Source organism: Aricia agestis, chromosome 10 (assembly GCF_905147365.1).
Source record: "Aricia agestis chromosome 10, ilAriAges1.1, whole genome shotgun sequence".
NCBI lineage: Eukaryota > Metazoa > Arthropoda > Insecta > Lepidoptera > Lycaenidae > Aricia > Aricia agestis.
Genome location: NC_056415.1, coordinates 6,416,684 through 6,434,365, shown reverse-complemented (window position 1 = coordinate 6,434,365; position 17,682 = coordinate 6,416,684). Strand labels below are relative to the sequence as shown.

General features: G+C 34.1%; 1 protein-coding gene across 1 annotated transcript in view; it reads right to left on the bottom strand.

The window, feature by feature from the left end:
* LOC121731377 overlaps positions 1-17,016 on the bottom strand; it is a 70,204-nt gene extending 53,188 nt beyond the window's left edge. Inside the window, exon 1 of the mRNA XM_042120782.1 lies at positions 16,877-17,016. The gene's annotated coding sequence lies outside the window, so the exon portion shown is untranslated. The remainder of the gene's footprint in view (positions 1-16,876) is intronic.
* Between the last annotated feature and the right edge of the window lie 666 nt (positions 17,017-17,682).

Below are 17,682 nucleotides of genomic sequence, written 5' to 3'. Positions count from 1 at the left end.
TAAATAAACCTTCGTTACTTTTAAAAGGAGAACTTCAATACAGTATTTCAATAAACCAAACACCACACCCTACCAGAATAATACGAGTATTACAATAAGTAGAATACTCAAGAACACCTAACATGCAGAGCCACACGCAAAACACTAGAAGCTAAAGCATAATAACCTAAAGAAACAATTTCACTCTAGCAACACTCTGTCATATACGGAACCCGATGCATAAGCGATGAGAGTTACGTCTCTCCAAACCCCGAGGAGTACTGAGCTAACACAAGCCCTAGGGCGTAATTTAATGCTTTATAGTTTATACTAATTAGCTTGTTAGAGTCATCAGTTGTACATAGACAATTTGCAGTGAATAATTTCGATAGCGAAGTAAAATAAGGGTCCGTTTTTTGCGATTTGGTTACGCAACTCTAAAAAAACGTGTGTGTTGCGTCGCTATGTGACATAGCGATAGAAGCGCCTTTATTATTATGTCTATCCAAATGTCAAAAACACTTTTATATTATCTAAATTCACTGGCCAAATTATAGAATACAATTTGACTTAGTACCATGTACCGTGCTTGTGCGACAATGTCCCTTACATTGTACTGAATTGACAGATTTAAATTGCGTGAGATGTCTTCTGTCAAATCCATAAAAATTTAGAAGAATTGCATCTACGTGACGAGTTGCAGTCTGAATTGACCCTAACAGTTTTAATTCAAGAGTCAAGACACACATAATGCGGGCTCCACACTCACGGCGCGAAAGCCCGCAAAGGTCGCGAACCACGAGTGTGGAGGGTTTCGCGGCTTTGCGTTCGCGCTTCGCGGCTTTCCCCGTCCGGTGTCGGTTTTTGGCCCGCGACAAAGGGCTCGCGAAGAGCGAACGAGAACATCATCCACATTCGCTTTTATTCACAGTCACACACAATGTCAGAGCAGCAACAGTGACTTCAACGTCCGTTTCAAATGCGCGAACGTAAATGCGAAGATTGCTAGTGTAGAGGGCCGTATTTGTTCGCGTCGTGTTCAAGGCGAGTAGCGCCCGTGAATCGCAGCCGCAATTCGCACCGCGAGTGTGGAGAGGGCTTAAAACTTGTGACATATTTAGAATATTATATTCCCTAATTGATATCTAGGTGTGTATATTATTATTTTGTTGCTTAATTTAACGTGTCATGTGTCGTGTGAAATTGTTATTGTTTATAACTTGCCACCATTCATAATTTTCCATTTAAATCGAGTATTAATCTCAAAAGATAATCCTAAACTATTCTGTACCCATTCGTTAAATTGACTCGTATGGGTTAATTCAAATGGGAAAGTTTTCGATTTGTTAGGTGAATTTATATAGCGAACGCGCTGAATCCGCCCGCAACCACGATGCACTAAAGTTTTAATTCACAATCATAGAGAGTTAGGCGGGCGGAGATATATCAAGTATTGAGGTATTAAAATAAAATAATTTATACATGTTTTATTTGTGAATTGAGTACGCTTCTCAGCTTATATTAATGCACAAACAGTATTATCCAATAATGTTGAACTAATTTTCATAACCTCGAGAAAGGACATAGTATTAGCTAATGACCAATTATGCCAGTAAGACGTACGGTGCCCTTTTTTGCGTTTGGGAAATGCGTTTACCCATTCCCGGCAGTCTGGACTCTGGGCAGGGCTACCGGGGTAGGGCTCCCCTTCGCGCCCGGGCATACCCACTAAAACCTCAACGGTGTTCCAGCTTTTCCGCTTAGGACGCTCGCCCTTGGGAGATACCGTAATTTAACGTTTTTAGAGTCTTATTATCTCATAATTAAAAACTACAAAATTATAATAAAATCCAGCAATAATCTTCGGCATATGAACATCCCCTTCTCCGTTATTAATTTCCTAATTTTGTTTATTATACTCATGATATCATAATACCAATTCAAGCATAGCTTCAGTATCTCTCTAGTATTTACAAACTACGTTTATTTGAAACACAATTTTTATCTTAATTAAGTAAAAAAAATAGATTTTGGTGCGATCATGGCAACGCGGCAAATGTATGGTCAAGGTCGTTTGCTCAGGGGATGGCCTTAAGGCAGAGCCACGGGATACGTGGAATACACAACACCGACCCTGCCAGCGAATGCCCCTGAAGGCTTCAATGCATGGCTGTTAGGCCTAATATTGTACGGTACCTGCGAGATTTGCGTATTATACAAGCATTATCCTAAAGTGGGATGATGACAAGTAGAGCAGATTGAAATGCTACCTAATATGGGATCTGTATGCCAGTAATACTATTTCACACAAGCAAAGTACTCAAAAGCTATTGTCATTATAAGAGTTATTAATTTTAAGCCGTATATTTTATAATATGGGCCAAGGTATCTGAATCTATCTCCTATCTATATATATATAAAACTCAAAGGTGACTGACTGATTGACATAGTGATCTATCAACGCACAGCCCAAACCACTGGACGGATCGGGCTGAAATTTGGCATGCAAGTAGATGTTATGACGTAGGCATCCGCTAAGAAAGGATTTTGATAAATTCCAACCCCAAGGGATTAAAATAGGGGATGAAAGTTTGTATATAATAATACTTCTTAACGCGAGCGAAGCCGCGGGCAAAAGCTCGTCTATATATAAAACTCAAAGGTGACTGACTGATTGACATAGTGATCTATCAACGCACAGCCCAAACCACTAGACGGATCGGGCTGAAATTTGGCATGCAGGTAGATATTATGACGTAGGCACCCGCTAAGAAAGGATTTTGATCAATTCCACCTCCAAGGGGTTAAAATAAAGGATGAAAGTTTGTATATAATAATACTTCTTAACGTGAGCGAAGCCGCGGGCATAAGCTCGTTAAATAATAAATAAATAAATTGACCAATCCGGCGCCTCGCTTGTTTTGAACTACGTGCAATTGTGCCTCCTTCCGCTCTCCCCAGGGCGCCAATAGGAAAACTTTACAGTATTCAAACCAGAGTATTACCGTCAAAGAATATATGGGATTTCTCAAGACGAGACTGCTTTACATAACTCTAGAATGGATTTAGTTTAGATACTGCAGACTGCACGGAATATTATGTTCATATCCCCACGATAATAAATAACATGGAATTTGTACTCGAGTTGGAGTCGGATTTTATTCGTTTATTGGCTCGTTGTGAATAAATACTCTGCTTTAACATACTGTTACGCTTTGTCAATGGCTTTTCTCTTACTGTGCATAATGATGTACGAAGACTTGCAATGTTTGAATTTTGTATTGTTTTTATTATATTACAATACAATACAATACAAAAACACTTTATTGCACACCAAAGAAAATACAAAATTAAACAATTTTACATAAAAAAAACAACATGACATATGATGATGCACAAAAGTCGAACTTATTGCTAATTAGCAATCTCTTCCAGTTAACCTTTTGTTTGCGAATTTTCTATATAAGATTATAAGAGATTAACAACCCAGGCAAGGTTAAATAACATTTTACTTATCAAATAATCTAGAAGCAAATTTAAGGCTTATTTATTTAAGAAATGGTGTTTCAACTTATTTTTAAAAATAATAATCGTGTTATATTTTGTAGTAGTCGTTTGTATATTTAGTATACGAATTTGCAGCGGCAGTGAGTTCCAAAGTACTGCAGCACGAACATTAGGTATCTAATATTTGCACAAAATATAATCTTACAAGGGAATAAATACGTAGGTACCAACTGTATCAAGTAGATGTACCTACTTTTGTTGTATGTTTTCTTTTGCATATTTATTTTGTCCCGTTTATCTTATAAACACACTATTGTACTTTCGCGTAGATACCTGACTTATCATCTGTGTCTAGTAGCCCCTCAATATACGACTTTATTTACTTCACAACAAAAACTTAATTTATGTCTCAAATTATATTTCTGTCTACATAGAAACAAATCTTAAATCATCAAGTCAAGATCCACAGGATAATAAGATAACAAATGAGATATACAGGGTGAAACGAAACAAAGTAATAATACTTTAGGGTGTGTATCTCTACGTAGAGAATATACACACCCTAAAGTATTATTACTAAGTACACGTGTACAATGTACATAATATAGACTAGTCACTGTGTAAGTATCAGCACTGAAAGCGCATTTTTTTTTTTGTGATTTGTATGGGCAAGCGTCCGAGCGTCATGAGTTTGCCCATACAACAGTTAAAAAAAACTCTTTCAGCCGTTGTTACTTTGACAGTGAACTTAATATAGGGGACTCATATACACACCAAAGTATTATCACTTGTTTTGTTATACCCTTTATAGATCGGGGCTTAGAAAAGTATGCAGATTCAATCAGCAAGCGTCTTAACTATTCATACAAACCAAACCTAGTCCTAGTCGTAGTTGATAACCGTATTTACAGTATGGAATAATTAACGATACTCCCGTATATACGTGGCATGCAAATGTTTGTGTTTCGTAAGGGTCACACAATGCATGTGATTAAATTATGGTTTCTCAATAAACATGCAACAATAAAATAATTGAATATTGAATTGTTAGACAAAATTATAAGTAATCATTACTGTTATCCTATTCATTACTAAATTACATTTTTTTGACGTAACGTGTGCAACGTGAAGGGTTTTGGTCGGATTATTTACTGTATGTACTAATAGCGCCCTTTGCTCTGACTTTTGCTTAATATTATTCCCTATTCATGTGAGGATTATCCGCTAAATGACGTACATTTACTTTTGAAAACACGAAAAAGATTTCAACAGTACAAGAAATAATTTACTTATGCTTATAGTTATTAAGAACAGGACTTTCTTTTCAACAGCGTTGTTGATTTAGTTCAGCGCTAGTTAATAGACTAGTTACTAGTTTTAAGGGCTTTGCATCCATTGCGAATGATTTATACAGTATTTTCAGAGCGAAGTAACCACTCTTTAAATACTATAGTGAATGATAAAAGATTTTAAATGTCCATATGGTATGCCCAAGCACATACGGCATTTTCGCAACATAGTCGGCCTAGTCCAGAGGTCAATACGTCTGTGACCAATCATGTGCGAGTTTCCTTACGATGTTTTCCTTCACCATACGAACTATTAAATAGACAAGCTCCACTCTGACTGAGAAGAAAATAAGACCAAAGAAACTGGCCATTAGTCGTGCTTTTTTGAATTCAATTGATTTCATGCTTGGAAAAATAACATTTCATACTTTAATCTTCCCGAATGGAATATTATCCGCCATTTCTTTCACGTACCTAGTACTTTAACAATAAAAAAAAAGGGAATTCTACAAGGGAAAACCGGGACTTATAGATTAACACATGCAGCAACAAAATATCTAAGACGAAAGTTTTATTTAAAATCTAGCGGTTTTTGAGAAAAGTGCAGCTTAAATTTCTTACTATACCCTCTTTTCTTACAAATAAAGCAGTGCTTTCAGACATTACAATAACAAAGGAATCTCAAATGCTAACGATTGGCTTAAATAACAATTTGTTTCAGCATAAAGTAATCCTAATAAATGGTGGTTTTACATTTTCATAACAATGTTAATTAGTATTTCGGAGTGCCCCAAATATACGGAATGCTTAATTGTTATAAATTTCAACTATTCTGTGTTTCAATTATTGTATTGCTGTGTTATTATAGTTTAAACATTCATACATTTTGATGACCTCTGTGGTTCAGTTAGTTAGCGCGTCAGCGTGTAAGCTAGAGGTCGCGGGTTTGAATCTCGCCGAGAGGACAAAATTTTCTATGTTACTGGGCCATGGATTAACGTATCAAAAATATGAATGTGTACAATCTAATAGACATTATAGTTGTGTTATTAAAAACATAGTCGATATGGTATATAGTCCAAACCGCGAAGCTGTAGCCATAAAATATTATACTTTTGACATTTGGTAGGAAGTTTAGTGACTCATCTCGTGGTTTGGACACCTGCATATACCACACAATAAGTCTTAATATTTTAACTGTTATAATATTTTTTTAAACAGTTTTAGAGTAAACAAAGTCGCAAATAGCAATTAGTATAAGCATCGAGGTCACGTTATCGTTTACACAACCTAACACATTTAAATTACAAAGAAAATCACATTTCTGTATTCATAAGCAAATACCGCGTTCTTATTCGTTAAATTCAGATTATTCTCACGTCCCGTACAAAATCGATTAAAGGAAAATAAACTTGTGAGGCCGCGAAATTGGATTCATAATTGGTTTGAACAAATAACACATTTCGAAATTACGATCGAGAACTCGTAGAATAAATTACCTATTATCATATTAAAGTCTGCGGAACTAGGAACTTAGAACAAACACGTATAAATACTTAATTGAATCGGGCGCGAGAAAGTATCTGTGGAAATTATTAATTAACTTATTTACTAGCAATATTCCTCGATAGCGGCTGCAAAGAAAATTAGTTTCGCTATTGAGGATATTGAAAAGTTCTTGAGTCTAAAGCGTGCCAGAGGGGTCGAACTATACTATATTATATACGTGTTTGATGTTTATACTATCAGGGAATTAAATGCATAAGGCAATACAGACTCATAATTTGTTTTTACAAGTAAGAAGCGTTGCTTAGAGGTTAAAATTTTATAAAATAAAAAAAATGTTTTATTTCTGAATAGATTTGTAACAAATGCTTTCAGAACGTTGAAGCTACTGGTGCCTACCACCGGTTCGGGAACTTATGTATCCCATAAATAAATAAATCGTTTTTCTTCCATAAAACCCGATCACATTTTAAATATTATCTCGTTAAAATCTTAAACTGATCTGAGTCGGGATACGACATCAAGTTATAATATCTTCTCCTAATCAATTATAATAGCACAAAATATAATACAAATACGCTCACGTATTTTTCTTATTCATTATATTATTATATACAGTATAATGTTTTCTAACTAATGTATAGATAACAACTTTTTTAGCTAGAAGCACTTAAAAATTGAGTTCAGAGGTGGTCACACTAAAAAAAAATTTCGAAGATTTAATATTATAGAAACCCGTATTTCAATTCAATCGGGAACTTAAATTCAGTTTGATAGACTGAGATTATGTATAGTTACATTGTATTAATAAAAGATGGCGGTATTTCCTCACAATTGATAGTAAGCGAGGAGAAATTGCTGACAGCAAGAACCTTCGCCCCTCAGACGATACATTAGGATGTCGTCGCTCTGACACTTATGTTATTGGTCCATTCTGTAGATCAATGACTTTAGTTTCAGATACCATTAATGTTTCACGGAAAATTTTAGTCTGCTCCTAAAATTTTGCTTGCCGGGGGCCATTTGCACAGAACCAGGTCAAAGTTAACCCTAGGTTAAATGTCATATTATAAGCTCTATCATAGTATGACGAACATCAGAGGTTAAATTGATTTCCAACAAAGTTGTTTTTCACCCCAGATCTGTGGAAGTGGTCCTAAATAGTTAAGAAAGCTGGTGCTTTTACATTTCCTTCGATAAAAGTCAGTTACGAAAAGTCTAATCTGCTTGAAAATTTTGATCTGCTTATTTCAAATTCAAATCATGTTTTCTATTTTCAGGAATTGCATAAAAAGCGGGAACCTACACACCATGAACATGTCAAGTACGTAACTTAAATAATTTAGAATTAATGATAAATGTTTCTGCTAAAGCATAAATTATTATCATTATTGGCAGTCGGCCAATAACGGTTATTATCAATCGAGATAACCGATTTCGTTAACCGATAACAAGGCGACATATTTAACAAAAGACGAGATCGTTGCTATTTAGGCCAACATCCGAGTTCTCGCTCAATCATGATAGCTTTAAAACAGCAAATAGGGTTACTCAAGTTGCGTTCGATAGCTCGACGGGGAAGTTAGAAATATATAACGTTTAAAGACGTTATAAACCCGGTTCAAAAGAATGTAAGTAGATGAAACTAATTTTTTCAGCACTGGGCAGTCTGATGATGATGATGATAGCTAAGAACACGCTCGATTCATTTCAAACAGAAAACTAGATCAAAATCGGTCCACTCGATGCTACGATGCCACGGACAGACACACACACAGACAGATAGATAGAGAGACACTACATATACACGTCAAACTTATAACACACTTCTTTTTTGTCAGGGGTTAAAAATGGGGGGGGGGGGCGTCGCAAACAGAAAACTATAATAAAGACAGAGAAGAGTTACGTCAAACCATACGAATTTAACTAAGTACCAAATATTGACAGCCAAAACTCATTGTTAAAAATTATTTATATTCTAGAAAAGAAAACAATAATATATTTTATTTTTTATAAGTCACAAAAGCCACACTCCAAATAATATCTTACGGCGAAAAAACGAGACGATCATCGCGGAAAATACGGGCCAAGAATTTTGTTTCATTTAAGAATTTGTTGCTCCAGTATTTATTAGGGTTTTCCGACTATAACCCTTATAACTTTGTTATGCCACGTATGTTCATTAAATAACCTAGTTACAACCCTAAAGGGCTCGCTACGAAATTATATTTTATCAATTCTATTGAAGTCTATCACGAGTCAATCTATTTATATCTTATTGAGCTCAGTAACCTTTTATATAAATCCTTACCTACATAATAAGTAAAAGGTAGATAGAGATAAATGTACAAAAATAGTAGTCGTGTCTCAGCAATAATGGTAGATAAAATATTATTATTTATAGAGATCCTAAAAGCAGCAATGTACTGCCATTTTTTGATTTGATATCTGAGGGGTTGCTTCCTTAGAAATATAAGTTAATGTTTCGTATTAATGATTTACTAATATCGTTTATAATACCAAAACAATACTTACTATTTTAATACCACCACAAAACAATTTATATATAATATTGAAGCTATTACACTGTCATCATTGTGATTAATATGCGATTGACGGATGTGGATGGCGCCATTTTTCTCGTCGGGGTCAAACAGCCCCCTGTTATTCATGGTCGACGTAAAATTCATCACAGCGACCCAAAAAGAAATGAAATCTAAGTTCACTGTAGAGGAAAACGAAAGGAAAAAGATCCATCATTAATTTTAACTTAATTTTATTAATTACGTCCGTTGAATCGGTTTTAATTTTAGCGTGAGCGTCTGGAAATATATTTTTACGGATATTAAAATTTAAAAAAATAGGTAAAGGAAAAGATTACAATGTTTGTTTAGTATTCGTGATATTAAAGACTGGATGCAAATTCATTTCATTCCTTATGTAAGGTACATCTCGAACTCAAATGCTGGAATGTAAAGCATACCAAATGTAAATTTTTTTTATGAAATAAGGGGGCAAACGAGCAAACGGGTCACCTGATGGAAAGCAACTTCCGTCGCCCATTGACACTCGCAGCATCAGAAGAACTGTAGGTGCGTTGCCGGCCTTTTAAGAGGGAATAGGGTAATATAGGAGGATAGGGATGGGAAGGGAAGGGAATAGGGGAGGGTAGGGAAGGGAATAGGGTAGGGGATTGGGCCTCCGGTAAACTCAGTCACTCGGCGAAATACAGCGCAGCGCTGTTTCACGCCGGTTTTCTGTGAGAACGTGGTATTTCTCCGGTCGAGCCAGCCCATTCGTGCCGAAGCATGGCTCTCCCACGTATAATTTTAATTGAATAGTTCAATAATGCACATCCTGGTTTTTTTTTAGTTAGATTCTCTTTTAGGAATATTCCCTTTTTTATTAAATCGAGCGTGCAACTTTATCAATTTACGCTTTCTATAGTTTCTGATGTATTAAGCAGTTTAAAAAAATCGCGGAACATCCGCCTCGTATATAGGTGCCTTATTACTTGATATATGACTTGTAAGAGTTCGACTACACATTACCAATCCCTCAGTGCGCCTACGTAATAGAGATTGATGTGCCCCAAGATATGTTACATTTTATTAAATTACTGGAGAGCACATGACGATAAAACATGTCTGTATATCTGTATCCAAGGACTTTTTATGACATAATAGAAATGAATTAAGTAAATATGTAGGTTTTTGAGGGCTAATGTAAAACGCTGCTTTCCGTAATAATAATAAATTATTTTTAATATTAGGGATTGTATATTATAAGTAAAGTAAGGGCGAACGAATATATATTTTTTAAATAATTGAGCTTTATATTACGCGAGCTTTTGCCCGCGGCAAGAAGTATTATTATATATAAACTTTCATCCCCTACTTTAACCCCTTGGAGGTGGAATTGATCAAAATCCTTTCTTAGCGGATGCCTACGTCATAATATCTACCTGCATGCCAAATTTCAGCCCGATCGGTCCAGTGGTTTGGGCTGTGGGTTGATAGATCACCATGCCAGTCAGTCACCTTTGAGTTTTATATATATAGATTAACAAATGTATAATTATTGCATTACATTCATGGTACGGTATAATATTATCGTACTATAAGTATTAATTGCTTTGTGTATTCCGTATATTACACAAAAGACTGCCTAGTTTCTGAGTTTTATTTACGAGCTATTTTTTCACTATCGATTTTGATTAGCTTCTGTCAAAACATTAGCCAATTAAAAACCCTGCTGAGCACACAAACTCCTGACAAAAAAACCGGGTATTATTGGCGAACAACATATTATTTTAACAAACTAGATGGCGCCTATGTCTCCCTTGCATCGAAATTCATTTATCATGGGGAACCGCACATTTTTCCGTTATAAAAACTATCATATTGTCCTTTTTCGGTACTCGTAGTGGGCACATCCATATCGGTTCAGCGGCGTGAATAAGTAACTAATAGATAGACAGACACATTTTCGCATTTATAATATTAGTTAACAGTTACAGTAAATGCATCAAATTATGTTTATGTGTCAATTGGCGATGTGAATCTGATGATAGCTATCAGATATCCAATACAGCTCGATATCGCTTAAGATTAATGCACGCCACACACGTTGTTACTAATTGATTAAGAGTCAGTTCACACATACACTATCAGTCTATCAAAGAGATTTTATTAATTTTAATTTAGTGAATACTAAATAACTAACTAACTTTAGTTTAATTAAGTAGTAAAAAATTTAATTAAGTAAGTAAAAAAAAATAAATAGCTTTAGTTTAATTTAGTGAATAATTTGCCAAAAATTTAGAGTTTATGTCATAAAGTTTATTAAATTAAAGTAAATTTTGATTTCGACATAAAGAAATCATCTTAGTGTCTATGCAGGCCAAGATGCCTGATTTAAATAAATAAATAAAAATAAATAAATAAATAAAACCGCGTTGTCATCTAGTTTTGTAATAAATAGCAAAGGCTTTTTTAAGTATTTACATAGTAATTGCTACTCGTATTTTGCTAAAACTTAACCAGCACAGTACCATTTAAAACTTTATGATCGCGAATACTTTTTCGTTCCTAAAAAAGAAAAAAAAGTGAAGAGACGTTTCCGCCGGCCATTATGACTGACATCCCTCGGGCAGTTTGTCGTTACCAGCAAAAACCGTACAAAAAATGGACGGACTAGTCTCTACCGCTGTATTCCATTATGATTATTTTATATTAAGTATAGTTGTTTTTCGCGGTTTGGTACTCGAAATAAAACTGAAACTATACGGGGCGTAACAGACCTAAATGATAAAATAAATAATAAATAAAATATCTTTTTATTCAAAATGGGTATCATGATACACTTTTTGAAAATCGAACGAAGAAACTACGTTGCCTATCACCAGTTCGGGAACTACCCCGCCGAGAAGAACCGGCGTAAGAAACTCGCACGAGGCCATCTTTTACTAAAAAAATTGAAAATTACAATGTTATGGCTTACAGCTATGTAACAAAATTAAAAGAAAGGTATCCTGCATGGAGCCACCCTATTCCCAAGGTGTGCTGTCCTCGAAGAAATCATTGACTTTATAATACGCTTTAGCACACAAACGTTCTTTAACTGCTTTTTTAAATTTGTTTAAATGTAGATTTTGAACATTTTCTGGGATTTTATTGTATAGGCGTATACATTGGCCTTTAAAGGATTTGCTTATTTTGGCTAGTCTGAACATTGGTATTGCTAACTTGTTGTTATTTCTAGTATTTACATTATTTATCATTATTTACAGATTATCACTTTTCTTTTTGAAAATATTTATGTTCTTTCTAACATATAAGAGATTTTCCAAAATGTATTGAGATGTAATGGTCAGAATTATCATTTCTTTAAATTTTTCTCTTAGAGATTCCAAAGACGACATCTTATAAATAGAATGAATAGCTCGCTTCTGCAGCACAAATATTGTATTAATGTCCGCCGCGTTTCCCTACAAGAGGATGCCGTAAGACTATGCTATGAAAGTAGCTAAAGTAAACTAATCGCGCGGTCTCTACATCAGTGATTTCACGAATTTTTTTAACAGCATATGCTGCAGAACTAAGCTTATCTGCCAGTTTCGCAATACGTGGACCTCATTGTAACTTACAATCCAGTGTTATGCCTAGGAATACGGTGGTGTCTACTAAATTCATTTTCTCATCATTTAATAGTACATTGGTTTGTACTTGCCTAACATTTGGGAAGATAAATTTTAAACATTTTGTTTTATTAGAGTTCAAAAGTAAATTATTAGCATTAAACCAACGTACTATTTTTGAGAGAGCACTATTTACCTCGTCATAATTAAATTGTCGCCTCTTCACATTAAAAATTAGTGAAGTGTCATCAGCAAAAAGTACTATCTCATGCTTATCTTTACCAAGATAAGGTAAATCATTTATATAGATGAGAAAAAGAAAAGGCCCTAAAATGGACCCTTGTGGCACACCTAGTTTTATTTTGGTTCCATTAGACCTTATGAAGTTAACTTCCACCCTCTGCGTTCTATTTGTAAGGTAAGATTTTAGAAGTTTAAGTGCCGTGCCCCTTACACCATAATGGTGTAGTTTTCTTATTAGAGTATCATACTCCACACAGTCAAATGCTTTAGAGAGATCGCAAAAAATTCCAAGTGCATCCTGCGACTCCTCCCAAGCTTCAAAAATACTACACAGAAGACTAATGCCTGCATCTGTAGTAGACCGACCTTTAGTAAAACCAAATTGATTATTATGTAGTAAATTATTTGACTTAAAATGAGCAAGTAATTGATTTAGAATTATTTTTTCAAAGATTTTACTTAAAGTCGGCAATATGGATATTGGTCTATAGTTGGCTGGGTCTGATTTCTTCGCAGCTTTAAATAGAGGCATCACCTTGCTGTGCTTCATTAAGTCTGGGAACACACCACTTTTGTTACAATTATTAAAAACTAAAGCTAGGTAAGGGGCAATGATGTCAATTACTGATTTTATAATTTTTGTGGACATACCCCAGAGATCAGTGGTACTTTTAATATTGATTGATTTGAAAGTCTTGATAATATCTCTGGAGTCAATATCTCTAAAAATAAAATTGACATCACATTCCTTGACATGTTCTCTAAGTAGTTTTTCTGCAACTGTAGGTGATGAATTTAAGTTCTTTGTAGTTGAGATTGGAATGTCTGCAAAAAACTTCTCAAAGACTGTCGTAACCTCAAGATCAGAATTGATTTTTTTATTATTAATTAAAAGTTCAAATTTAGAGTTACGACAGGCGACTTTTCCAGTCTCATCCGCAATTATTTTCCAGGTGGTTTTCACTTTATTTTTAGAGTCTGTAATTTTCTCTTTAATTTGAAGTGCCTTCGCTGCTTGACAGGCCTTTTTAAAAATTTTTGAGTATTTCTTGACATACAATTTAAAAACTTCACTCTGGTTTATAGTTTTCTCGTTATACAAATCATATAATTTTTGTCTACTTACAATAATACCTGCAGTTGCCCATTTTTTGAAATTATTTATTTTATTATTCAAACTGACCGTTTTAGAAGTAAATACAGCGTTATATTGCTGATTTACTCTATTAAATATATTGTTAAACGCTTTATCTGGATCATTTGATACATTCAACTTCTCAAAACTTGATGATAATTTACTTCTAAATTTCTCAATACGTTTTGTATTTATAGGTATATATTCAATTTTTTCTTTTAAATTAGTATCACAATTTATATTAAATAAAGCTAACTGTCCACAGTGATCAGAGCAGCTTATTGCAGCACAGCTCAGCACATTAATTATTTCCTTCCTATAGGGAGTTATGTTGGTGAAAATATTATCTATGCAAGTCGCAGTTGTATCGCAAATTCTTGTCGGCTCGTTGAATAAATTAATAAGGTTATACGATTTGAACAATGATGTGAATCTAACAGTGGTGGAGTTTAAGTCTAGTTAATTAATATTGAAATCACCACATACTTTCTTTTTGTTAGATGCACACACTTTTGTTAACACTTGCTCCATTATTTGTTCAAAAGAATCATATAAGCCGGATGGAGGTCTGTATACGCTTACAATAATAAGGTGGCTCAGCTCGATACAGGCTAACTCAGCAATTCGTTCAGTTGACAGTCTAACAATATCCTTACGTTCTTTAAATTTAAGTTTTTTCTTAATCAATATTAAGGAGCCACCCCTAATAGCATTCTCTCGACTGAACGAACTTGCTAGTTGATGATCAGAATAATTGAATGACAATTCATAATTTTTTAACCAATGTTCTGATACACACAAAATGTCAATGTTACATTCATTTAAAAATAACTCAATTTCTAATTCTTTTCCTATTTTTGCCTGTAAGTTCTGACGCGCCAAGTTTATATTAAAATTACAATTTTGTCTAGAAATCTTACTAGGTTGTTGGTGGTAGGCATTAGTATTATTATTTTTGTTTAATAATATACTGCTAGAGTGTGCCTCTGTTGTCCTAGAATCTAATTTAAATTATTTGGAACATATTCCAAGCTCTCAGTTATATATTAATTAGAATAAGAACACTGCTCAATAAAAGCAGTGGTCGGCTTAGTCAATTTTTTGGCTTGTCTTAAAACTATAAAATTGTATAGCCATTTAGCTAAATGTCGAGTTAAAAAATTGGATAAGAAATACTTATCATATGTCAAATTATCTTTATACTTATTATATGTCAAATTATTAATACTTGTCATATGTCAAATTATCTAAAAATATTATTATATTAAAAATCTAGAATTGAAAATATTATTAATGTCCACCACATTTATTTGTGGTAAGGTATTACTTAATACCAAACAATTTTGAGTTGTACAAATTTCATTTGTAAATATTAAAAATAATACTTTATGGTATGTTTAGGTCTCCTATATAGAGTTCGCTGTGAAAGTAGCAGCGCTAATATAGTTTTTTTTTATTGAGTTGTATTGAAAAAGTAATGTGGAACACTTACTCATACAAATAAAAAATAATCGGCCAAGTGCGAGTCGGACTCGCACACGAAGGGTTCCGTACCGTTATAGAGGAAAAACAAATATTGAAGAAGACATATAATTAAGGCCTTTGTGAAAATATCAAGTGCCTACCTGTTGCCATTATTAATATTGAGCAAAAAAGGCCAAAAAATTACGTTTGTTGTATGGGAGTCCACTTTCAGTATTAATTTTATTTTGTTTTTAGTATTTGCTGTTATAGCGGCAAAAGATATACGCAATCTGTGAAAATTTCAGAACCCTAGCTATAGCAGTTCGTGAGATACAGCCTTGTGACAGACAGACGGACAGACAGATATCGAAGTCTCATGAATAGGGTCCCGTTTTCACCCTTTGGATACGGAACCCTAAAAACTGCTCTATCATCACTGCTAATTTCACAGTGAAGTAGGTTTGGAGTCCACACGATTAAAATAATCTTCTTCCCTTCTATTCTGATACTAGATGACGCCCGCAACTCCGTTGTGCCAAAATGTTTTTCATGGATAAAAAGAATAAGATTAAGAAACATTTATTTTGCACATCACACAACACAATATTTACAAACAGACGTAAGAACAAGGACAAAGTCTAATAAATTTAACATTATATGTGTGATGCCAAAAATGGACCCCAGCTCAGCATTAGCAGCAAGTCGGCTGCGCTGATATTCTGCTGGGACCAAAAAGTATCTTATGTCCTTTCCGGGAACTCAGAGTATCTCCATAGCAAATTTCAGCAAAATCGGTTCAGCGGTTTGGGTGTGAAGAGGCAACAGACAGTCGGACAGACTTTTGCATTTTTAATATTAGCTTAGATAGTGTAACGCGTCGCCACACTAAAGTGGAAATATGTGCGCTAAAATATAACATTTTATATTAAATTTTCAAAAAATAATTATCCTATTTAACTGTCTAAATCATTCTTATTATGATAAAATATCCATATATGATAATATTATTATTTTAATTAATTTATTTATTAATAACTCCCAAGTCCTATACCGGTTTCGGTGACGGTGGCCAGTTTTATTGAAACCAGGTCAGTTACGCAGGAGTAATTTTATAGTGCCCAAATATGTGCGCAGTACACAAGAGCACTCTCCATTCCTTTACTCTCATAACCCAGAAGACTGGCACGACTGGCGAGAGACATAAAATCGTTTTAAAATCCCACAATTATTTTTGTACATAGTACGTAAAAACAGAAACGGGGAAGAAAAAGTCTTATAAAGATCCAACCTACAATGATAAAGCTACAGAAAATCTCACCACAAAGGTATGTACGTACAAACAATAAGCTCGTTGTTTTATCATAATCGGAGGATCTCCAGCATTTCATTTTACTGGTTAATGGAACCCGCGAGATGTTTTTACTTGTATTGTCTTCGCGACAAACTTCATTATTCCGAAGGATGAAGAAAAAATGAGAAATGAAGAATAATTTCTATCGTAATACCTGCATTTAGTTTGTTATCATAATAATATGATTCATAAATTAAAATGTTATATATATACTGAACTTTGTTTCCTGTTTATTTATTTTTAATATTTAATTTTTTTCTCACCTGTTCGGTTAAATAAAATTCAATCCAAAGTTTTTAAACCAATTTGAAATTTCACATTCACTGGTTACAACGTAACGTTTCGTAGCAGGTCTACGGCGTAGGTCTACGGCGTAGCGTTACGGCGTAGCACGAGCGCTCTACGCGGCTTCTCCCCGGCTACTGGCGGCTGATCTAGATACGCAATACTAGTCCTACTTATTCTCTACTTATACTCATCTTAATATTCATTGCTTGTGTATATTTATATTAAAATTATTGTTTTGTCGCGGTCGATTGACGTAAGACTTTTTGTGTTTTGTTCGTTACTGAATAAAATAAAATAAGTTGGATTTATTTGTTGTCTATAAATGCGAAAAAATACTTTTTAATATTATAGTCAATTCACTAAATAAAAGTATGTAATATTTTGTTTAATTTTAAAATATTATGTTCATTAAGTCGAATTGAGAAGTTCTGTTTTGGTCAGTCGGTGAGTACCTTATTATGTAAATCGAATGTACATACACAAGTTTCAATAATTGGATACATTTTACGTACAATTTTATCGTGTTCAAATGTACTCTGTTTGTATCTGTTTGTGTTCGTCCTCTGGACGCTTTAAGCTGCTAAAGCGATTCAGATGAAATTAGGTTCTAGATAATGAGTGCCGGAAAGGATATAGGATAATAATAATTAAAACATTACTAAAAACTTACGAACACCGAAATCCTAGTCAACATTTAATATGATTATAATTTTTTTATATGTTTATTCATAAAAATCTACATTATAATATTCTTACATTTTAGATCTCGTCAAACTAATTG